The sequence below is a fragment of the Puma concolor genome, chromosome B2, assembly GCF_028749965.1.
Source record: "Puma concolor isolate L17-30 chromosome B2, mPumCon1.1.hap2, whole genome shotgun sequence".
Taxonomy (NCBI): domain Eukaryota; kingdom Metazoa; phylum Chordata; class Mammalia; order Carnivora; family Felidae; genus Puma; species Puma concolor.
The window spans coordinates 12,083,791-12,108,269 of NC_141671.1; the positions used below are offsets into that span (position 1 = coordinate 12,083,791).

At 39.4% G+C, this 24,479-nt stretch overlaps 1 protein-coding gene across 5 annotated transcripts in view; it reads right to left on the reverse strand.

Moving 5' to 3' along the window:
- CAP2 (cyclase associated actin cytoskeleton regulatory protein 2) overlaps positions 1-24,479 on the reverse strand; it is a 153,579-nt gene that overhangs the window by 94,555 nt on the left and 34,545 nt on the right. The gene's annotated exons all lie outside the window — the stretch shown is intronic.

Here is a 24,479-nt window from a genome sequence, read left to right on the forward strand (position 1 = left end):
CTTTAATTTCTTTGTCTTTCATCTGTATTTATTGTGATCATATGAAGTCTTTATTGTGAGTTAACAGACTTTTCAACAGGATCTCTTATATACATTCACATTTTAAATTTATATATCATTTCTGCGTGAATGTTGCTTTTGTTCTTGATTTATTAACAATTTTCCTTTGCATTTCACTCTTATTCTATCACCTCGTCTTTAAGCTATTTAAAACTGTTTATACTCTTATTAAGTTCTGAGAGTGTAAGTTATACTCTTATGAAGCCATTGTGAGGAATCTGTGTCTGTTCCTTACATTTCCTTTTCTTTGAGTGTGAGCCTGTGCTTTCCCTTTGCATGCTATGTTCCTGTCTGACACACTACCTCTAGCTGTCATGAAGGTGATTCCATGAGCCTTTTGCTACCATTTTGGGGGCTGGGTTATTTTCCCCTTCACTCAAGGGTTTGTGCTCTGTCAACTCTTTTAGAGCCTGATGGAATGGGACGAGAGGGACAGCTCAGTGAGGTGATGTCCAGTCTTTGAGAATTTGGGTGCTACTTATTCTTCTGAGAATAAGTTGAGTATCTTAAGCCATGATTTGCCCCACATTCCTGGGACATACACCATTCTGATGGAGTGGTCCCACAGATTTTAGATCATCCCTCCAATTCAGAACCCAGACATGAACCATCATCTACACAGGGAAGCAGCCCTATGGTTCCCTTTTCCCTTTTGTTTTCTTCTCCTGATTTCATTTCCTTTAAGGTATGTTTTTAAGGGGGTGGAGAATGGGGGCAGAGCTATGAACCAAAAGCTGCTTAGCCATCAGTTACTGAAATGTATTGCTTTCGGTTATCGCTTTCTTGTTTACTTACTATTAGTGAATTTTTTTTTGTTTTTTTTACCTCTTTTCTTTTTTCTTCTCTTGGCTCATCGTGGTTGTACAATTCTGATTCAGTTGTGTTTTTTTGGTCACAGGTTGTATCTTTTAACTTTCTGATTTCACCTTTCATCTCTTCCTTGTTAGTGTCACATCTGGTTTGGGGCAGTTTCTATCTCTGTGTCACCAGGGATAACTCTTTCTTCTGGGATAAATAGGTAAGAACCAGTATAACACATTTAATACATTTTGAATAACAGATAGCTAGACCATTAGGATTAGGTTCATTTCATCCTGGTGTCAATATCAAACAATTTTCTGGGCTGGAGGGATAAATGTATCAACCAAATGGGAAATTACAACTTTTTTAATTGAAGAATAATTGACACACAATATTATATTAGTTTCAGGGGTACAATATAGTGATCCGATATTTATATATACTATGAAATGGTCACTACAATAATTCTAAGTTACCATCTGTCACTCTACAAATCTGTCACGATATTATTGACTATATTCCCTGTGCTGTAATTTATATCCCCATGTCTTACTTATTTTGTAGCTAGAGGACTGTCCTTCTTAATCCCCTTTACCACTTTCATCCATCTCCCACTTTCTTCCCCTCTGGCAACCATCAGTTTGTTCTCTGAATCTATGAGTCCGCTTCTGTTGTTTTGTTTGTTTTGTTTTTCAGATTCCATGTATGGGTGAAATCATGGCACTTGTCTTTCTCTGCCTTATTTATTTCACTTAGCATAAATACCCTGTAGGTCCATCCATGTTATTGTATATGGCAAGATTTCGTTATTTTTTATGGCTGAGTAACATTCTACCTCTTCTTTGTCCATTTATCTATCAATGGACACTTGGGGTGATTCCATATCTTGGCTATGGTAAATAATGTTGTGATGAACACAGGGGTGCATATGTCTTTTAAAATTATTGTCTTCATTTTCTTTGGATAAACACCTAGATGTGAAATTGCTGGACCATAGGGTAGTTCAATTTTTAATTTTTTGAGGAACCACCATACTGTTTTCCACAGTGGTTGCACCAATTTACATTCCTACCAACAGTGCACAAGTGTTCCCTTTATTTCCATGCCCTCAACAACACTTGTTATATCTTGTCTTTTGGATAGCAGCCATTCTGATTGGTGTGAGGTGATATCTCACTGTGGTTTTGATTTGCATTTTCCTGATGGTTAGTAATGTTTAGCATCTTTTCATGTGCCTGTTGGATATCTGTATTTCTTTGGAAAGTGACTATCTAGGACCTCTGCTCATTTTTAAGTCAGATTGTTTTTTTTATTTATTTTAGGTTGTATGAGTTCTTTATACATTTTAGATATTAACCTCTTGTTTGATACATCATTTGTGAATATCTTCTCCCTTCAGTAGGTTGCCTTTTCATTTTACTGGTGGTTTCCTTCACTGCAAAACCTTTTTAGTTTGATATGGTCCCACTTGTTTATTTTTGCTTTTGTTGCTCTTGCCTGAGGAAACAAATCCAAAAAAAAAAAAAAAAAAATCCCATCTAGGAATTTTATGGTTTCAGGTCTTACATTTAAGCCTTTAATCCATTTTGAGCTAGTTTTTGAATATGGTGTAAGGAAGTCATCCAGTTTCATTCTTTTGCATGTAGCTGTCCAGTTTTCCCAGGACAATTTGTTGAAGAGAGTATCTTTTCCCCATGGTATGTTCTTGCCTCCTTTGCCATAGATTAACTGACCATATTAGTGTGGGTTTATTTCTGGGCTCCCTCTACTGTTTTATTGATCTGTATGTCTGTTTTTGTGCCTGTATCGTCCTGTTTTGATTATGATAACTTTGTGGTATAGTTTGAAATCTGAAACTGTGATACCTCCATCTATGTTCTTTTTTTACCTCTACATTACTTTGGTTATTCGGGGTCTTTTGTGGTTCCTTAGGATTATTTGTTCTAGTTCTTTGAAAAATGTCATTGGTATTTTGATAGGAATTGCACTGAATCCACAGATTGTTTTACATAGTATGGACATTTTAACAATATTAATTCTTCCAATCCATGAACACAGCATAACTTCCCATTTATTTGTGTCATCTGCAATTCTTATAATTTTCAGAGTACAGGTCTTTTACCTCCTTGTTTAAATTTATTCCTAGGTAATTTATTCTTTTTGATGTCATTGTAAATGGAATTCTTTTCTTAATTTCTTAATTTCTGTTACATCATCATTAGTGTATAGAAACAGATTTCTATATATTGATCTTGTATCCTGCAACTTTACTGAATTAATTTATTAGTGCTAATAGTTTTTTGGTGGAGTCTTTAGGGTTTTCTCTATATAAACTATGGACATGTCATCTGCAAATAGTGACAGTTTTACTTCTTCCTTTCCAATTTGGATGCCTTTTATTTCTTTTTCTTGCCTAATTGCTATGGCAGGATTTCCAATACTACGTTCCATAAAGTGATGAGGGGGGTAGTGACTAGTTCTTGTCATTCTACTTCATTAGTATGTTTTGGCATCTGACAAATTTTTCCAAAATGTTTACTGAAATGAGCACCTTGATCTTGTTTCTAACTTTTCTCATCATTTCTCATTCAAGGAATTTTTTCTACCGAGGAAAAAAAAAAGCTTCAGATCAAACCAAGATTTGTAGACCATTTACATTTAAAACAACAAATTCAATCATCATCAACATACCAGAGTAAGTTTCATGAATGTTTACATGAGGGTATATCCTCCATTTTGTAGTACACATTTTGTAGTACACTCCATTTTGTAGATAGTACACTATCTCCTCTTCTATTTGTCCTGGTACCCTGATTTCTGGGATTATATTGCTCAAAATTTCAAATTTTGGATGTTCCTTAAGGAAGAATAGAGGATTTTCAATATTTATTGTCCTGGAGGCCATTATGACCTTATGAATGCAAAGTTATGAGCTGCATGAATGTTTATCCACATATCAAAGTGTATATTTTCAGTGGTTCAGAAGGACTTTTGTCAGTCTCTAATGATCACATTTCCAAAATGAAAACTATGAAATATAGCTTTCCACAGCTTGGATATAAATAAAATACTTGCACTTCTCTCAGCCACAATAATATAGAGTATTGTCCTCATCTATGACAAGCCTTGCTGAGTTGACTGAACTATAGTTGCTGTGGAACAGTAATTCAGGATTGCCTAACTTCTGTAGTTGAACTGCTAGCTCAGAGGTGGCATTGACAATATTTTTGTAGTTATCTCAGGATGAACACTATCATTAGTGTTTTTTACTTTCCCTACAAAGAATATTTAGCTGTTGGTAGTAGAGTAATTTTCTGGTGGTCTAATCAGAAAGGCGGCCAATTGTATTAATTAGAATCCTTCCCCAAATGGCCTTTCACTCAACAAGAGAGGCGGAGTTGGAGTGGAGAATGGCTCAATACCTAGATACCCGCTTCAACTCTTTCACTTTGCTTATGAAGAGAAATCTTTCTGAGGATTCAGCTGTGCACTTCTCCCAGCTCCCTAAAACTCTGGGCATAATTAGCAGACTATAAAGCACATTCATGTTTAACTCATCAGTCCATGTTTCAAAGGACTTTCATTCCACACTTGAGATATTGTGATCTACCTGCTTCTACTGGAACGTTCTGTGAGTCCCCTCAACCAGACAGCATCCTATTTAGGAGCAATTTTACTAAACCTGCTGAGTTCTGATAACTCAAAAGGGAGAATTTGGCTCACTCAGGCAGCTCAAAACATTGTGAAAGAAAATGCCAAACGTAGGGATTTTCAGTAACAACAAATAATTGCGGGTTTTTGCTGAGTTTGTCCATCACATGTGTGCAGGGCTCAGAGAGCCTCAATGACCTTTGTGGGTGTATATGTGCATCTATCTGTCTCTGAGCACGTGTGTGAAGAGAGGAAAGGGAGACTATTTAAGACTCAAGGCTATGCATTTGGTTTAAACTCAATCCACTATCACTTAGGTAAATGGGATTCTTGGATAGATGGAACTGTGGACCACTTTGTTTTTTGCCCTAGGAGCACACAGTAGGACAGAGTAGGAGAATGAATTTTGGTAATCAGTTTAAAGTAAACCTCAGGACTAGGAGATGCCAGCCAAATATGACTCATTTCCATCTAATCCCCTCAGGAGAGAACTGGCTCCCTGGGGAAGCCCAAGTGATCTCTAAATACTCATCAAATCTTTGCATTATTTCACAGGGAATGTTACAGGCTGAAAAATACCATGTGGATGAAAAAATGAACAGGTGCAACTGGGAGAAAGGGTGCAGGAAAAACATGGAGGAGACGAAAAAGTACCCAATCAGGGCATCTGTAATGAAGGGATTCCCAGGTCTTCTGAAACAGCATCAGCCTTCTTGAGAACCAGAGAGTGAAGGGAAGGGGGTCCTCCTCTTCTAAGGTCAGGGGAAAGGGCATCTGTCTTTGGGTGCAATATGTGGACTCTGGAAAGGTCATGGTCAATGCCATCCCCACTGCCCTCCCTAATTAGTCTGCCAATGCCCTATATTTTATAATTAGAGATTTTGTATTTTTAGATTTTATTCCTTAGGGGCCTCTAATCAGGGGCCTTTAACCCTAAAGGAGAAGTTCCTTGAGTTTCAGCAAAGAGGGACCTGAGAGATAAAAGCAAGACAAAGAAAATGGGTTGATGAAAAGAGGTGACAGGATGACAAAAACAAATTTGACCACTTCGCAATTTTGCTTAAAATAAATTGAAGATGCCTAATTTTTTTTTTTTAATTTTTTTAACATTTATTTATTTTTGAAACAGAGAGAGACAGAGCATGAAAGGGGGAGGGTCAGAGAGAGAGGGAGATACAGAATCTGAAACAGGCTCCAGGCTCTGAGCGGTCAGCACAGAGCCCAGCGCGGGGCTCGAACTCACGGACCGCGAGATCATGACCTGAGCCGAAGTCGGCCGCTTAACCGACTGAACCACCCAGGCGCCCCTGAAGATGCCTAATTTTGTAACAACGAACGTAAGCACCAATTCTATAAAGTCAGATTATGAAAGGCATCTGGGTTGACATATTAAGAACCATAAAGAAAGCTTACACCAGTGCTTCTTAGCCGTAAGTGTGTATTATAGTCACCTAGAGGGTTTGTTAAAACAGAGTCCTATCCCCCGAGTTTCAGATTCAGTAGGTTTCCATGAACCTGAGAATTTACATTTCTAACAAATACTACTTGCTATATAATTGCTTATTAATTCTAAGAGGTCTTTTTTGTCAATTCTCTTGGATTTTCTTGATAGATAATGATCACATTATCTGCAATAAAGGACAGTTTTATGTCTTCCTTGCCAATTTGTATACCTTTTAATTCCTTTTCTTGTCTAATTGCATTTCACAGACTTCCTGTCTGAGTTGAAAAGGAATGCCCAAAAGGGGAGATCTTTGCCTTGTACCTGATCTGAGTGGGAAAGCTCTGAGTTTCTCACCATTCATTAATTATGCTAGCTGTAGGTTTCTTGTAGATAGTCTTTATCAAGTTGAGAAAGTTCCCCTTTAGTCCTGGTTATTGAGAATTTTTATTACGAATGGGTATTGGATTTTACCAATGGCTTTTTCTGCACCTATTAATATGACCATGTGATTTTTCTTTTTTAGTCTGCTGATGGAACAGATTACATTAATTGATTTTTGAATGTTGAACCAGCCTTGCATACCTGGGAAAAATTCCACTTGACCATGGTGTATAATTCTTTCTATACTTTTTTGGATTCCATTGGCTAATATTTTTTTTTTTTTGAGGATTTCTACATTTATGTTCAGGAGAGTTATAGGTCTATAGTTTTCTCTTCTTATAATACCTTTATCTTATTTTGGTATCAGGGTAATACTGGCCTCATAGAATGATTTAGGAAGTATTTTCTCTTTGGAAGAAGATTCGGAAGAGATTGTAGAAAACCGGTATAGTATCTTCCTTAAATGTTTAGTAGAGTTCACCAGTGAACCCACTGGGCTTGATGCTTCCTATTTTTGAAAGGTTATTAATTATTAATTGAATTTCTTTAATAGATATAGGCCTTTCAGATGATCTGTTTCTCCTTGTGTGAGTTTTGGTAGATGTGACAGATGAATCTTTCAACGAATTGGTCCATTTCATCTTGGTTATCAAATCTGTGGGCATGGAGTTGTTCACAGTATTCCTTTATTATACTTTTAGTTTCCATGGGATTTGTAGTGATATGCCCTCTTTTATTTCTGACATTAGTAATTTGTGTCCTCTTTTTTTTTTTTTTTTTTTTTTTTTTTACTTATTTAGCCTGGCTACAGGCGTATCAATTTTATTGATCATTTCAAAAAACCAGCTTTTAGTTTTGGTGATATTCTCTACTGATTTCCTGTTTTCAGTTTCATTGATTTTTGTTCTAATTCTTATTATGTCTTTTCTTCTTTTTCTAGTTTCCTAAGGTAGAAGCTTAGATTATGTATTTCAGATCTTTCTTCTCCTCTAACATTCCCATTCAATATTATAAATTTCCCTCCTAGCACTGCTTTCACTGCATTCCCCAAATTTTGATCTTGTTTTCATTTTTATTAAGTTCAAAATATTTTTTAATTGAGGTATAATCAACACATAACACGGTATTAGTTTCAGGTTACAACATAATGATTCGGTATATGTGTATATTGTGAAATGATCACCACAATAAATCTAGTTAACATCCGAGTTCAAAACAATTTTTAACATCTTTGACTCGTGTCATTTAGAAATGTGTTGTTTAACATCCACACATTTGAGGATTTTCCAGTTATCTTTCTGTCATTAATTTCTAGTTTAATTCCACCGTGGTCTAAGAGCAGACAATGTATGAATTGATTTTTTTTTTTTTTAATTTGGTAAGGTGTGTTTTGTGTTTCAGAATGTGGTCTTGGTGAATGTGACATGTGAGCTTGAGAAAAATGTGTATTCTGTTGTTGTTCGATAGTTCATAGGTGTCTACCTATGATTGATGGAGTTGAGTTCAGCTACGTCCTTACTGATTTTCTGCCTGATAGACCTGTCCATTTTTGAGGCAGGGGTGTTGAAGTCTCCAACTGTCATAGTGGGGTAACGCTCTCGTGGATGGTGGATTTGCTCTTCTATGAGTACAATGCTCTGTTGTTCAGAGCACACTGCTATTCACTGTTAAGAACTGTTAGGTCTTGTGGGTAATTGACCCTTTTGTCATAATGCAATGCTCTTCTTTTCCCTGGTAACTTTCCTTACTTGGAAGTCTGCTCTGTCTGACATTAATCCAGCTACTCCTGCCTTCTTCTAATTAGTGTTAGCACGGTATATTTTCCACATCCATTTACTTTCAATCTATACATGCGTTCATATTTAAAATGGGTTTCTTATAGAGAACATGTAGTTGGTTGTGTTTTTTGACCCACTCTGACAATCTCTATCTTCTCATTGGTGCATGTTGACCACTGACATTAAAGTGATTACTGCTATAGTTGGATTATATCTACCATATTCATTACTATATTCTTTTTTCTTTTTTTTTAATTTTTTTTTTCAACGTTTATTCATTTTTTTGGGACAAAGAGAGACAGAGCATGAACGGGGGAGGGGCAGAGAGAGAGGGAGACACAGAATCGGAAACAGGCTCCAGGCTCTGAGCCACCAGCCCAGAGCCCGACGCGGGGCCCGAACTCACGGACCGCGAGATCGTGACCTGGCTGAAGTCGGACACTCAACCGACTGCGCCACCCAGGCGCCCCTTCATTACTATATTCTATTTGTTGCCTTATTTGTTCCTATTTTTGTCTTCCACTCTTTTTCTGCTTTTTGTGGTTTTAACTGAGCATTTTAGATGATTCTACTTTCTCTCCTTCCTTGGCATATCATACACTGTTTTTTCCTTTTTAAGTGGTGACCCAAGAATTCGCCACATACATTTAATCCAAGCCCACTTTCAAATAACATTATACCATTTCATAGTAGCATGAATACCTTGCAATAACAAAATAATATATTTTTAAAAAGTTTTATTTATTTATAAATAAAACGTGAGTTTTATCAAAAAATAAAAATAAAGCATGAGTGGGGGAAGGGCAGAGAGAGAGAGAGAGAGAAAGAGAGAGAGAGAGAGAATCCCAAGCAGGCTCCACACTGCCAGCACAGAGCCTGATATAGGGCTTGAACCCATGAAGACACAGGAAATGATCTGAGCCAAAACCAAGAGTCAGATGCTTAACTGACTGAACCACCCAGGTGACCCAATAACAAAATAATCTTAATCTCTTCATCTTGTCCTGTGTATCACTGCTGTCATTCATTTCACACACACACACACACACACACACACACACACACACACACACACACAATGAAAATAAATGAAAAATAAAAGTTTTTATTTTACCTTCACTTATTTCTTGCTTGATATTCTTCTTTATATAGATACAAGTTTCTGAGCTAATTATATTCTTTTTCTCTGAAGAATTTGTTTTAACATTTCTTGCAAGGTAGGTCTACCAGCAACAAGTTCCCCTCAATTTTTGTCTGAGAAAGTATTTCTCCTTCACTTAAAAAAATTTTTTTTAACGTTTATTTGTCTTTTGACAGACAGGGAGAGACAGAGCGTGAGTAGGGGAGAAGAGGAACAGAGAGAAAGGGAGTCACAGATTCCAAAGCAGGCTCCAGGCTCTGAGCTGTCAGCACAGAGCCCGATGAAGGGCTCAAACTCATGAACTGCAATATCATGACCTGAGCTGAAGTTGGACGCTTAACCAGCTGAGCCACCCAGGCATCCCTCTTCTTCACTTTTGAAGGATAATTTCTCTGGGTACAAAATTCTAGGTTGGTAGGTTTTTTTCTCTCTAACACTTTAAGTATTTCCTTCCATTCTCTTCTTCCTTGCATGGTTTCTGAGAGGTCAGATTTAACTTTTGTCTTTGTTCCTCTACAGAAAAAGTATTTTCTTCTGGTTTCTTCCTTTCTTTTTTTTTTTTTTTTTTTATTTTCTATAATTTGAAAAGGATATGCTGGGGTGTAGGGATTTTTTTGGGTTTTTTGTTTGTTTATTTGTTTGTTTATTTATTTATTTATTGTATTTATCCTGCTTGGTATTCCTTAAGCTTCCTGGATCTGTGGTTGGGTTTCTGATGTTAATCTGGGGAAATTCTCAGTTATCATTGTTTCAAACATTTCTTTTATTCCTTTCTCTCTTTATTCTCCTTTGGGTATTAACATTATACATATGTTACACCTTTAGTAGTTGTCCCAAAGTCCTTGGATATTCTCTTCTGTTTTGTTTGGTCTTTGTTCTTTTTGTTTTTTTGAAGATTCTACTGGTACATCCTTTAGCTCTGAGATTCTTTCTTCAGTTGTGTACAGTCTACTAATAAGCCCATCAAAGCCATTCTTTACTTCTGTTACAGTGTTTTTTATCATTAGAATTTCTTTTTGGTTCTTTCTTAGGATTTCTGTCTCTCTGTTCATTGCCCATCTGTACTTGCCTGCTGTCTACTTCCTCCATTATTGCCCTTCACAAATTAATCAGAGTTATTTTAAATTCCCAATTAGGTAATTCTAACATCCCTGTTATGTCTGGTTCTCAGGCTTGCTTTGTCTTTTCAAATTGAGTTTTTGCCTTTTGGTATGCCTTGTAATTTTTTTGATAATTTTTTACATTTGGTAATTTTTTTGATTGTCAGACTTGGGTGAGAGAAACTGCCATTAATAGCTATCTAATTTTTTTTAATGTTTATTTTTGAGAGAAAGAGCGCGTGCACGCACGCGCAAGTGGGGGAGGAACAGAGAGAGAGGGAGGCTCTAGGCTCTGAGCTGTCAGCACAGAGCCCAATGGGGGGCTAGAACTCACAAACCATGAGATCATGCCTGAGCCGAATTCGGATGCTTAACCAACTGAGCCACCCAGGCACCTCAGAAACTGCTATAAATAGGACTTCAGTAATGGGGTGGTGGCAAGACAAGGAAGTGTACTTTAATCCTATGATTAGGTCTCAGTCTTAAGTGAGTCTGTGCCTCTGGGATGTGAACTTCACAAGTGTTTCTCACATTTTTTTCCTTCCTCTTTAGGTGGGACAGGATGGCTACAGTGATCTGGACTTGGGTGTGTCCCCTTCCCATGTGGAAGACTAGTGCCAGCTGGAGTTGGGGATTTCTCTTTCCTGGTCAGTTGGGCTGTGACAATACCCTACCAGGTTAGGCTCTGATTAACTAGCTTCCACTGAGGACAGGTCTTTTCTCTTTTTTAAAATCTTTATTTTTGAGAGGGGGAGAGAGAGAGAGAGAGGCAGAGCACAAGCAGGGGAGGGGCAGACAGAGAGGGAGACACAGAATCTGAAGCAGGCTTCAGGCTCCGGGGCTGTCAGCACAGAGGCCGACGCAGGACTCGAACCCACGAACCATGACATCATGACCCGAGCCAAAGTCGGAAGCTTAACCGACTGCACCACCCCGGCACCCCAGGACAGGTTTTGTTAAGAACAGAGTGCTCTGGCTGATTTTAAAATGCTTCCTTTCCCCCCTCCCCTTCCCAGAAGCCTGAGGGCATTTTTCTTCCATATTTACTGTGGGGACCTGACTGAACTGCCATAGGCAATGTCACAGTGTTGTGGGGGACCCCAACAACTGGGTCCTCCTGGACTTCTGAACTCTCAGAGTCGTCTGCGCTGAGCTTCCAACAATCCATCAATTACAGTTCAGGTTGTTTTCCCACCGGGGCGCTGGTTCCCATGGCAACGTCACTCCTGAGTCTCTGCTCCCAGATGCAGGAACTCCTGTTGTCACCTGTTTCTCTGGTCCCGGGGACAGCAGTCTGCCCTGGGTCCTCCCTTCTCTTACAGATCCAAACAGAGCTGCTGGTCTTTCAAACTGTTCAGCTTATTACTTGTTGTTGGCATGGTGTGGTGACTTCCAAGCTCCTTAAATGTGGCCCCCAAAGACAGAAGTCCTTTCTCCACTTTTTTTTAAGCAAGAAAAATTTATGCTGTTTAAATTTTGAGACATCTTTGACCTCGTATCCCATCTTCATCCTCTTGGTGACAGAACATCTCCTCATCCCCTGCTTTTTGACGTATTTACATGGGAATGTGGATAAGGCGTGGGGAGGGAGGTTATGAACACAGAGGTGTTGTGAACATCTAGGTAGGAGGGCCTTGGGGACAGTTATCCCGTGGAAACAGTGGTAGAACAATGATGATGGGGGCGGGGCTCACTAAGAGACTATGATAAAAACTATTTCCACTTGGATTGTTCTGTTTGTTAAAAATAGCAAAGTTTTCTAGAGAAGCTTTTATCCTCATTACATGAGGGTTTCTTCTTTGTGTTTATTATTGTTATTTTTATCATATTTATCTGGGGGTGCTTATGGAGATTACTGAGGTGGGGAACTAAAGCGACAGTCAGACCACTCCTTTATGTCGTCACGGCCAAAAATAAAACACACAAGGATGGGATGTTTCCTCCCTAGCACTTTAGTTCCCACAGACCTTTGGCTATTCTGCATAAGCTGGGCAACGGCTCTATCCCTTCCCAATGTGCCATTAGGAAAAGGCATCAGGCAAGCCAGCTGAGTTGCCGTTAATAAGGAGACACGTACATCCATGTGTGTTAAAACCTGTTCTGAGGGCAGATCTGTGTGTTCAGTAATGTAGTCGAAAGCTAAAAATGAAGAAAGGAGAAATCAGATGGACAATTTGTTGTTGAACTTCAAATTGCCACAGTGACATGGGACAAGGGCCAAGCTTTGCTTAGACTACGAATGGCCCCATTATTTCAGTCAACATCCTAATGCCTCACTTGGACTACCTGTGCCATGTCAGTGCCTGGCGTGTGTCACTTGTCCTTATACAAATGGCTGGCACAAATTACAGGGTCGATTCTAACTCACCGAGGAGAAAACAGGACTTGGAACGATGTCCTTATGAAATAAATATGCCATGATATCAAAGGCAGTTATCACTGAGTACTGAAACTATATGAGTAGCTTTTGTTCTCTTCCTCATGTATTTGTTCTGAAATTTTTCTTCATCAAACTTTTAAATTGTACTATTGGGAAAAATATGCAAAAGATATAAATAACTGAGTAAGACAGAAATTTATTATTGAATTTCACAATCGAAATTTTCTTAGAAAATGTTTTTAATGTTTATTTATTTTTGAGGAAGTGAGAGAGAGAGAGAGCACAAGTTGGGGAGGGGCAGAGAGAGGAAGAAAGAGGACTCAAAGCAGGCTCCTTGGTGTGAGCACAGAGCCCCATGTGGGGTTTGAACTCATGAACTGTGAGATCATGACCTGGGCTGAAATCAAGAGTCGGCCCCTTAACTGACTGAGCCACCCAGGCACCGCGCCCCTGAACTGTATTTTCTGAGTACCTACTAAGTGCCTATGTGCCACCAGGTTTCAATGGGGGAAACAAGTCATGAATACAGAGAATGGTTAACAGATATGAGTAATAAGTGATAAGGTGCTAATTATACAGAACAGACAAGAAACATTCAATCCTGAAAGGAATGGATTGCTGATATCACCAACCCACGATTGAAAGGGTAAGCCTGACAACATCTGGTTAGCTTGACAACACACAAGAAGCACTCTCATTAAAAGGGAATGTATTCCTTTGTGAAGAAAAGATTTGCTTCTCTGTAGAACCCAAGAAGCATTACTTCGAAACCACTCATTTCTAACCATCATTTCCCTTAACGTGGCTCCCTGGTCCTTTGAGACAACAGAGTTCCCTAAAGCTTATGACTCAGCCACAGCTGCCCTTTTTCAAATATCCAGTGTGCACGCCATAAAATGGAGTCTAAATTTACAGTCTGACTAGGGGCAGGAAGCAGTAATGTCACACTCCACTTATTTAAAAATATGTTGGCAATGCTCCGTTAAATCATAAAGACAAGTTAATTTAAAGACTCTGGCCCACTCAAATACCAAACAAGTTCAGTCAATTTCAGGCTCTGCCTTCGTCAAAGTATATATCAAAAGGGCAATAATTTTATATTAGGTAATTGTTATAAATTAGTATTTTTACTGCCCTTACAGTTGACTAATTTTTTTCCCCCGATAACTCCACTTTCATTGGCAGAGAAAGGAGGCATGCTTATTGAATACAGCTCAATAGTTTTGCAGTCTGGAAAGCAAAGATGAGCAGGTAGATTAAGAACGTCAATGTTAGACTTCCAGGCGCAGTTTATAAAAAAAGTAATCATTCAGGCGCTGATAATGAAAGAGGTTTATTCTTCATTAATAGGATTGTTGCCTTGGCAACTTCCAACTCACATAAGTATTTACATCAACCACGGTGCATGTTTCTGACACTAGAGAAGAGCTCCGATGTGTCCCTTCTATATCCATGCCTGGAATCTTCTATTATATGGCTCAGCTGTATTAGTGGTCTCAGTCAAAGTGACTCAACGCTCAACCAACCCCACCCCAAACCAAAGAGGAAATTTAAACCTATTTCTTGGTATGTCAAGTTAGTAAAAGACAGCACTGATAGATGGTTTTCTTTCTCAAAAAAAGATTGTTTATATGGGGAAGAATAGCTTTGTTTTTATTTCCCTGTGCACCCAGCAGAGGGCAAAGCATTTTTAGAGTCAACATTACGAATATTAACGAGCATTCAAATCATGCGTTGTTTCCCTAAAATTCTTATTTTCCTAGTTCATAATTATCACCAAATTGCCTAAAGACCTTGAAGACATTATGAGCATATGAATCAGTACTGTGTGTGTGTCGGGGGCTGGGGGTGGGGAGGGAAAGGGCGGGGGGGGGCAGTAAGTATTAGGCAGCGTTTGCTATTGACCTAGCACTTCCAATTGTAGGCATTTTCTTTGAGAAAATAATTGTACAAAAATAAAATGATGTTTGTGCAAGGATATCCACTAAAGTTTTGTTTCTAATTGGGGAAAAAATTGAAAACAAGTCAAATGTTACTACTTTTTTTTTTTTTTAAGATAGTATATTGTAAACACTGATTTTTCTTAATGTTTCTTTATTTTTGAGAGAGGGAGGGGAAGAGGGAGGGAGACAGAGAATCCCAAGCAGGCACTGCGCTGTCAGTGCAGAGCCCAATGTGGGGCTCGAACTCATGAATGGTGACATCATGACCTGAGTTGAAATCAAGAGTCAGATGCTTAACTGACTAAGTCACCCAGGTGCCCCAAATGTTACTACTTTTTAAAATGACTGTAAATAGTCTTGCAGGGACAGGACCAGGTCGACACTGGGGAGAAGCCCAGGCTTGCTCCCTCTCAGGGTCACACCCGGGGACCTTACTTGTATCACCCTAGTCTGGGCCCTGCATTCTTATATATACATTATATTTCACTGAGATACAATTTTGAGTGTTTAAATCAATTACGGTATAACCACACAATGAAGTACTATGCAGTCACTAAAAATGATAATGTAGACTCCAACGTACTGACATGGTAAGAGAATCAGAAGATACAGTCTAAATTAAACAAGCAGTTTACAAAAATAAAATGTGCAGAAGACTTTTATAGCAGCGCTATCGACAATAGCCAAAGTATGGAAAGAGCCCAAATGTCCACCAACAGGTGAATGGATAAAGATGCGGTATATATTTACAATGGAGTATTACTCAGGAATCAAAAAGAATGAAATCTTGCCATTTGCAACTACATGGATGGAACTAGAGGGTATTATGCTAAGCGAAATTAGTCCATCAGAGAAAGACAAATATCATATGACTTCACTCATATGAGGAATTTAAGATACAAAACAGATGAACATAAGGGAAGGGAAGCAAAAATAATATAAAAACAGGGAGGGGGATGAAACATAAGAGACTCTTAAATATAGAGAACAAACAGAGGGTTGCTGTGGGTAGGGGGATGGGCTAAATGGGTAAGTGGCTTAAGAAATCTACTCCTGAAATCATTGTATGCTAACTAACTTGGATGTGAATTAAAAAATAAATTTTTTAAAAATGGGGAAAAAAGCAAAATCTAATATAAAAACAATCGCTGTGGTTTTAAAAAGCCCAACAACAACAACAACAACAAAACTCTTCTAAATAACTCACTGTTGCAGTTTATATTTAAAAAGGCCAAAGATCTGAAAGAAAAACACTGAGTATTTCTCAAGGCATGGGAATAGGGGAAAAAAACACCATTCTATGTTTAAATCCATTTGCTTTCCTGACAGGTACGAATATTGTTACAAGTCTGTATTCTGAACAAAACTATTCTCCTAAATTAACTTCATTTTCAAATTCAATCCCTGTGTGGTTAAAAAATACTTGGCAGATCGGCCCCTCTCCAAATTCTCTAATTTTTTTTTTAACACTTAAGGAATCTAACGCATTTTATCAACATGTTTAAATCAAATCTTTTGACTTAGTAAGCCAGAACTGCTTCGTGGTTAATGAGCCTTGGGTCTACACAAGGAAAGGGTACTTGGTTGCTGAGACCAGTCTCAAAAACTAGAGACAACAAGGTTCTCCTTATTCTAGAATGCCACTGTGACACTAAGCACTGTCTTCTCACTTGTGTTATTTAAGCCCTATTCTTATGTAACTTCCACGCATGTGTACATGCCTTGTGTCTCCAACTAGGTGGCATGTTTTGAAGACGAGGCCAGTGGGTGCCTCCATAGAAGGGTCTTTGGTACAACAGAAGCTCAGGAACTACTGCTTAATAATGAAAGACCTAAGTTACTGGAAAGCAGTGTGGTGGAGAGACCATGAGCTTTAGACCTTCAGATAGGCTTGAGATAGAATCCAACTCTAACCCTTACTAGATGTATGGCTACAAGCAAGTCTTTCTGAGCTTGGCTTCTTCATCTTGAATGTCTTCTGTCTTAAAGGTTCTCCTACCGACCAAGGAAGGTTTGTCAGTAGCTGTGTAGAGTGCCTGGCACATTGCAGTCTCTCAACAAATGCTCGTTCTCTTTCCCCTTCTTTCCAATTGCCTCTCTCACTGATATGGAAAATGAAAATGAGGCAGGGAAATAAGATCGATCTCCAGTAACCACAAAAGTTAGCTAAGAACCAGATTGTGTTCATTCATCAACCATATCTGGTCAATATCAATCCATCTAGACTGAGCTCTTACTATGAACACTTGACCCATGAAAAAGTCTTTGACTGACACTGGTTCCCCCACTCCCAGGGGATTCCCAGGCACCCTGGACTCTTGACCACAAGGGTGCCCAGCAGCCAAGTGTGTAGGCCAAGTGGCGCCACCTAGTGCCTGTATTTTCTCTTCACTTGTTTTTTCCTGCTCAGCGAACTCCTTTTTAGGCAATACCTTGATTCCAAGAGTTTTTCTTCCAGAATCAGACATTCCTTTTCCTCCTCTTTTGATGATAACCATAGCACATACATGATATAAAAGGTTCAAAAGACATGACTGTTTAGGAAGTAAATGTTTCCATTAAGTCCACAGCCCCACCCCCAAAATGACCATTGTCAGCAATTCAATGAACATCCTTCCAGACTTTACTTTTGACAAAGCGAATCTTTCTTAAGTGTATATATCACCTCTTCACTCTCTCTTCCCTCAATTTTTGCTCAGTTATCCTCAGAAAAAATTTCTCTTCCTGCCTTTTTTGTGCCACTTGTGAATCTCAAAGCTACCCTTATAATAGTTGCTCAGTATCAAAGGGCTGTAACTCTACACTCATATAAAGAAAAAGAAAAATCCCATCTTTGGTGGCAAGAGTAGAAAGGAATCAGGCCAAATACCAGCTGAAAGTACACAAACTTGCACAGAAATCCCTATCTCCTTGTCTTTCTCTAATGAAACTCACAGTCCAGGCATCAATCAGCATTCACCATAAATAACTACTTTGCAGTTAACGTTACTGTTTTCCTGCTTCACTTAACTAAAAGCAGAGTGGAAGAGTTTTTTCTCGCATGTTGCATTACATAAGTGCTGCTCACAAAACATTTGGTTAAAGGTTTTTCTTTTTAATTTCTCATCTGTCACAGACTGATACTTTCATAAAATAAATAAAAGAGCCTTGCTAGGAAAATGAAATTAAAAAGCCAGACCTACAAAGCACAAGTCCTAGTTTTTTTTTAAATTACCAGATTTAGCAGACATAAAATTACTCTGTTGGGTTGCTAGCAAAGTTTTCAAAGTCGTACAATTTGTGCTTATCTTGTGGCAAACTGTTAGCAAAGAGACTGTAGATCTCAGCAGGCTGCATACCATACACGCAGCAAGGTTCTTCCATACCTTTTCATTGGAACTGAACCCCTCCTTGCTTACATGAGGTCTATGGGAAAATGTCTTCCAAATTTCTAAGAACTAATTTATAAGTGAACTTTGGGGGCGCCTGGATGGCTCAGTCGGTGAAGCGTCCGACTTGAGCTCAGGTCACAATCTCGCGGTTTGTGGGTTCAAGCCCTGCGCCGGGCTCTGTGCTGACAGCTTGGAGCCTGGAGCCTGCTTCAGATTCTGTGTCTCCCTCTTTCTCTTTCTCTCTCTGCCCCTCCCCCGTTGGGCTCATTTTCTCCCTCAAAAATAAATAAACATTAAAAATTTTTTTTAAAAATATAAATGAACTTTGGGGTGAGAGTCCCCATTAAAACATTGGGATGGTTAGTATTTCGACATATTGAGCCAATCTACTCAATTTTTTAGTTTTCATCCAGATGTTTAAAATTACAACAATACAGCTGAAGATTCTTGGAACCCAAGAAAGTTGATTATTGGAAATACACAGTGAAGTTCCAAACAAGAACTGAATTTCCCAACTGGCCCCTTCAGACTCCAACATTATTTCTCACCTGATCTCTATCATTTTGAACGTTAACAATCAAAGGAGAAAGTAACACGTCAAACCACAATGCAAACAGAAAACAAAATTCAATTCCTTTTTTAAATGTGGGCTTCAGTTTAAAATACTTACAGTAAAGCTCACAAAAATACCTTGTCTCAGATAGAGATCAGGGGATTTCTAGTGGCAGTGACTATCAGTCAATATATTGGTGGATTTTCACATCCTTATAAACTCTCATTTAGATCTTACATCTGTCAGAATGGCTAAAATCAAAAAGACAAGAAATAACAAGTGTTGGCGAGATGTGGGGAAAAGGGACCCTGTGTACTGTTGGTGGGAACGTAAATTGGTGCAGTCACTGTGGAGAACAGTATAGAGGTTCCTCAAAAAATTAAAAATAAAAATACTATGTGATCCAATAATTCTGCTACTGGGTATTTACTCAAAGAAAACAAAAACACTAACTCAAAAAATACATGCACCCCTATATTTACTGCAGCATTTACAACAACCAAGATATGGAAGCAACCTGTGTCCATCAATAGGTGAATGGATAAAGAGGACACACACACGCAGATATACACAGCCATAAAAAAGGATAAGATCTTGCCATTTGTGACACGGATGGACCCAGAAGATATTATGTCAAGTGAAATATATCATGTTGAGAAAGACAAATACCATATGATTTCACACATGTAGAATCAAAAAAAACAAAACCAAGAAACAAACAAACAAAGCAGAACCAGAACTATAAATACAGAGAGCATACTGATGGTAGCTGGGGGGGGGGGGGGGGGGGGGAGCGGATCAGGCAGAATGGGTGAAGGGAGTGGGAGATCCAGGATTCCAGTCATGGAATGAGTAAGTCACAGGAATAAAAAGCACAACACAGGGAATATAGTCAATGATATTATACTGTATCGGGACAGATGGTAGTTACACTTGTGATGAGCACAGCATAATGAGTAGAGATGATGAATCACTACATTGTATACCTGAAACTAATGTAATGTTGTGTGTCAACTATCCTCAGATAAATTTTAAAAAATTCTCATTTAGCTTTTTTAAATGAGAATGAAGGGAATGAGGGAGGTACTAGATAAACTGTCAGGTCTATGAGAAATTCAGAGTGTGTGTGTGTGTGTGTGTGTGTGTATGTGTGTGTGTGTGTGTGTGAGAGAGAGAGAGAGAGAGAGAGAGAATGAGAGACAGAGAGAAACAAAAATCTACAGAGTCTATGTTTTTCCATATTTTACTTGCTAATTCATGACTTAATACTTGGCTTTGGTATTTTTTTAACTGGTAGTCTAGGATACTGTTTAATTTAAACTTTGGCTATGGCACATTCATCTATCCATTGATTCACTAATTCGTTAATGATTTGATTCATTCATTCAAACATTCATTTTCATTCATTCGTTCATGAAGCACTGATTAACCACTCACTATGGGCACAGTGCTAGATGCTCCCAGGGTCAGAGGAAATAGCATACTTCTGGAACCTTGTAATAGACCCCAGCACTCAACAGGCGAGCCCCAAATTCTCAAAAAACCATACTACCTTATCCATATATTAGTCAGTTTTAACAATGCTGATTAATTGAAAGTCAAGTATCAATGTTCCAAGTGCCTTAGAAAAGTGTTTTCCCAGGGTGCTTGGCTGGGTCAGTCAATGGAGCATCCGACTCTTGATCTCAGGGTTGTGAGTTCGAGCTCCACGTTGGTGTAGAGATTACTTAAAAATGAAATCTTTTAGGGGTGCCTGGGTGGCTCAGTCGGTTAAGTGTCCGACTTTGGCTCAGGTCATGATCTCACGGTCTGTGAGTTCGAGCCCCATGTCAGACTCTGTGCTGACAGCTCAGAGCCTGGAGCCTGCTTTGGATTCTGTGTCTCCCTCTGTCTGCCCCTCACCCACTCACTCTCTAAATAAATAAATAAATAAATAATTTTTTTAAAAAAAGTGTTTTCTGAAAAGGAGAGGATTTCTATTGCAAACACATATGAGTGATATCATTATTTTTTTTTAAAGAATAATGGAGATATAATACTGTATTAGTTTCAGGTGTACAACATAGTGATTTAATATTGATATACAGGATGGAATGGTCACTGAAATACATTGGTTACCATGTGTCACCATATAAAGCTGTGACAATGTTACTGACTATATTCCCTATGCCGTACATTACAATCCCAGGTTATTTACTTTATAATTGGAAGCTTGTGCCTCTTACTCCTCTTCCCATTTGGCCCATCCCTCCCATTCCCCTCCCCTCTGGCAACCACCAGTTTTGTTCTCTGCATTTATAACTCTGCTCCTATTCTGTCGGGTTTGTTTGGCTTTTAGATTTCACGTGTAAGTGAAATTATATGGTATTTGTCTTTCTGTCTAACTTGTTTCACTTACCATTGTACCCTTTAGGTTCATCCATTTTGTTGCAAATGGCAATTCATTTTTATGGCTGAGTGTGTGTGTGCGTGTGTGTAATGGATTATTTATCATATACACATCTTCTTTAATGAATGATAAATTATTAATTCATTAAATACCTTGTTTTCTTTTACATCCCTAACACATCTTATATTTGATATTTTTTTATTTTTTTATTATTATTTTTTAATGTTTATTTATTTTTTACAGAGAGAGAGAGACCGAGCATGAGCAGGGGAGGGGCAGAGAGAGAGGGAGACACAGAATCCGAAGCAGGCTCCAGGCTCTGGGCTGTCAGCACAGAGCCCAGCAAGGGGCTCGAGCTTGTCAACTGTGAGATCATGACCTGAGCCAGTCTGACGCTTACCCACTGAGCCACCCTGGAATTTTTGTTTTTTGTTTCATTTTTGTTTAAGATGTGTGGTCCCCAAAGCTCAGTTTTAGAATTTCTCCTTTTTTAAAAAAAAAATTTTTAATGTTTATTTCTGAGACAGAGAGAGACAGAGCGTGAGTGGGGGAGGGGCAGAGAGAGAGAGGAAGACACAGAATCGGAAGCAGGCTCCAGGCTCTGAGCCATCAGCACAGAGCCCGATGCGGGCCGAACTCACAGACCACAAGATCATGACCTGAGCCGAAGTCGAATGCTCAACCGACTGAGCCATCCAGGTGCCCCTTATATTTGATATTTTAAAAAGACTTGGCTTGTAATGCGTTATAAAATGTACAAACTCTCATATTTTAAAACTTACATTGGTAAACCACAACCTAAATACTAAGTATGCTAATAGATACATTGAATAACAATCTAAATATTAACACTAAAAGCAAGAAAGCATATTTTATAATTGCCTTAGGCATACAGACAAATCTGCAAACATATTTCTTACAGAGTGACTCTTGAACCTGACATCCCATATATCTGACGGAGACCTCTGTCTTACATGTAGCTAATACAGCATGACAAAGAATTCTTAGGTGAATAGTGGATATGCACGCGAGTGTGCGCGTGCGTGTGTTTTGTGGGGATGGTGCATGGATAGAAATAACAAGATAATCTAAATGAAATCAGGTCATTTCTTTTAGACAAAGTATTAATTTTCAGAGGCTGAAGCAGCCTCCAGGCAGACAATTAAGTTATCCTGAAGTCTAGATAGAAAACAACAACAAATGTTCCAATTATCGGTGTCGTTTTAGAAAAGAAGGAAGGATGGGGGAAAGAAAAGGGTGAGGACAAGGACGTGTACTTTCCGGTCTTGGGTAGCATGACTGAATTCTGACATGGATGGTAAGCAACCCTCAGAAAGAGTTACGGCCCAGGAGAAAGATGTATGGAGAGAAGTTGCTGGTTACCCTTGGGAACTCCTGACGTGGCCTGAACTGTAGATTCTTGCTATGAGTTTGCACAGAGCAAGGCCATTCATGTGAGACTCAGTAATCTACTCTGTTCCTAGGTACAGGCCAACAGGTGCCAGCTGGTGGGGGACACTGCTTTCCCCAAGCACAGCAGGCCTGGGCACGGTCGGAACGCATCCGTGCTTTTCCTTGTTGCTCGTGCTAGTGAACACAGAACAGACACAGATAACCAACACTAGCACTCCATAGTTTTCCTTCAAGGAAAAAAAAAAAAAGCACTCAGGCATGAGTTTGGTAAAAGCAAATTTACTATCCAGGAAGGGGGGAAAAAAAAAGGGCAGAAAAAGCCTTAACCTACAAGATCACGGCACCTGATTCATTACTTCAGCAAAATGTTTTGGTGCCATTTTATGTTTGGTAGATGGGGAGATCCTGGTGGTTAGTGATGCCTGGTGGCCCTTCAAGACATGTTTGGATTCTAAGTCCGCCTGGTCTCCAAAGCTCTAAATGTGGTATCAGACTAGAATGTTCAAGGGAAGAGTTGGGGATTATATGTCCTAAACACAAACGCCCTTAAGTTAAAAAGCAGTCTCAGGGATGTCCCACTAAGGCTAGTGACGTAGCAGGAGTGGGCCGTGCGTCAGAGCAGATGCTGGGTAGCAAAGTACGTGTCCAATGCCGAGAATAAAAATTCTCACATTCTTGGGAAGAAATGATGACAGAAACTGATATCTGTGACCTTCTGGAATTCTGCAACTTTGGCACCAACAGCACAGTGAGTGATAACCAGGCTGGGACAAGGCGGGTGTGATGGGGCAGAAACCAAGACCCATGAGGCAGATGGTGCATCTGTCCTGAAGGCCACCAACTTCCCTGTCGCCTCACTCAGCACTGCTCTGAGGACATACTTCACACACGAGCAGAGGTGATGTTCCACACTCTCCTTTCTCCTCGTCTGAGTCAGCGGTCCTAATGAACTTTCCTCATACTGTGGAAACCGGGTGGGGGGGGGTCGGGAACCACTATGGACTGCAGAGGGTGGGAGGAAGGAGGCAGGTAAGTGCCACTTGCTTCTCACTAGGGATCCAGTTCCCCACAAAGGTGACGGGGGACACAGCTGCCCACAGGGTCAAAGGCAGGCATCTCCCCACCCAATGGTGACTGGGAACTGTAGAGACCAGACTCGCTCTGAACCAAGCCATGGTTCATCATGCAACCTATCACCGATGTCGCCTAACCTCTCTAGTGTGTGTTTTCCTCTCTCAGAAGAGAAAGAAAGAAGGAATGAAGGGATGTAGGGAGAGAGGGAGGAAGGAAGGAAAGAAGGGAGGAAGGAAAAAAGAGACAGAGGGAGAAAGAAAAGGAAAAGGGGATATATATTAGAAAGGATGATATGAAGGTACCTCCTTCTCTAAAAATTCCAACCATCATAACTGGCTAAGACAGTAAGAAAGAAAAATCCCAACTCGAAGTCTGTATGACATGTAGGGGCAGAATCCTTTTTTTTTTTTTTTTAATTTATTTATTTACTTTGAGAGAGAGAGAGCAAGCTGGGGAGGGGCAGAGAGAGAATCCCAAGCAGCCTCCATACTGCCAGAGCAGAGCCTGGGCTTGAACTCACGAACCGTGAGACCATGACCTGAGTGGAAAACCAGAGTCGGACGCTTAACCGACGGAGCCACCCAAGGCGCCCCGGCATAGAATTCTTTATACAAATCATTTTCTGGTTCTCTGCCACGTGGAGAATCTGAAAGACATACAGATCCTTTGGGCTTGACGTTGCTAAAGTACTCTATATCTTGTTACAGTAAAAATAAATGTTTAAAATAAAGCAAGGAGCAGGAAACTAGGAGTCAATGAGAGAAATAACTTGGCGGAAGACGAGCGGGAGAGGATGAGAGGGATCTATGTAGAATGGGCTGCTTGGTTGAGTCAACCCCAAATTGGTGCTTTGGAGGATTTTTTTTATGGCAAGGGCAGGAGAGTTCCTATATAGACCCCCATTATAAAGCATCAAAAATGCAAATGGGCACTTTTTAAATGAGTATGATTTACCCATGAATATTTTCTAAAGTCAAAGGAAGACATGGATGCAATGACT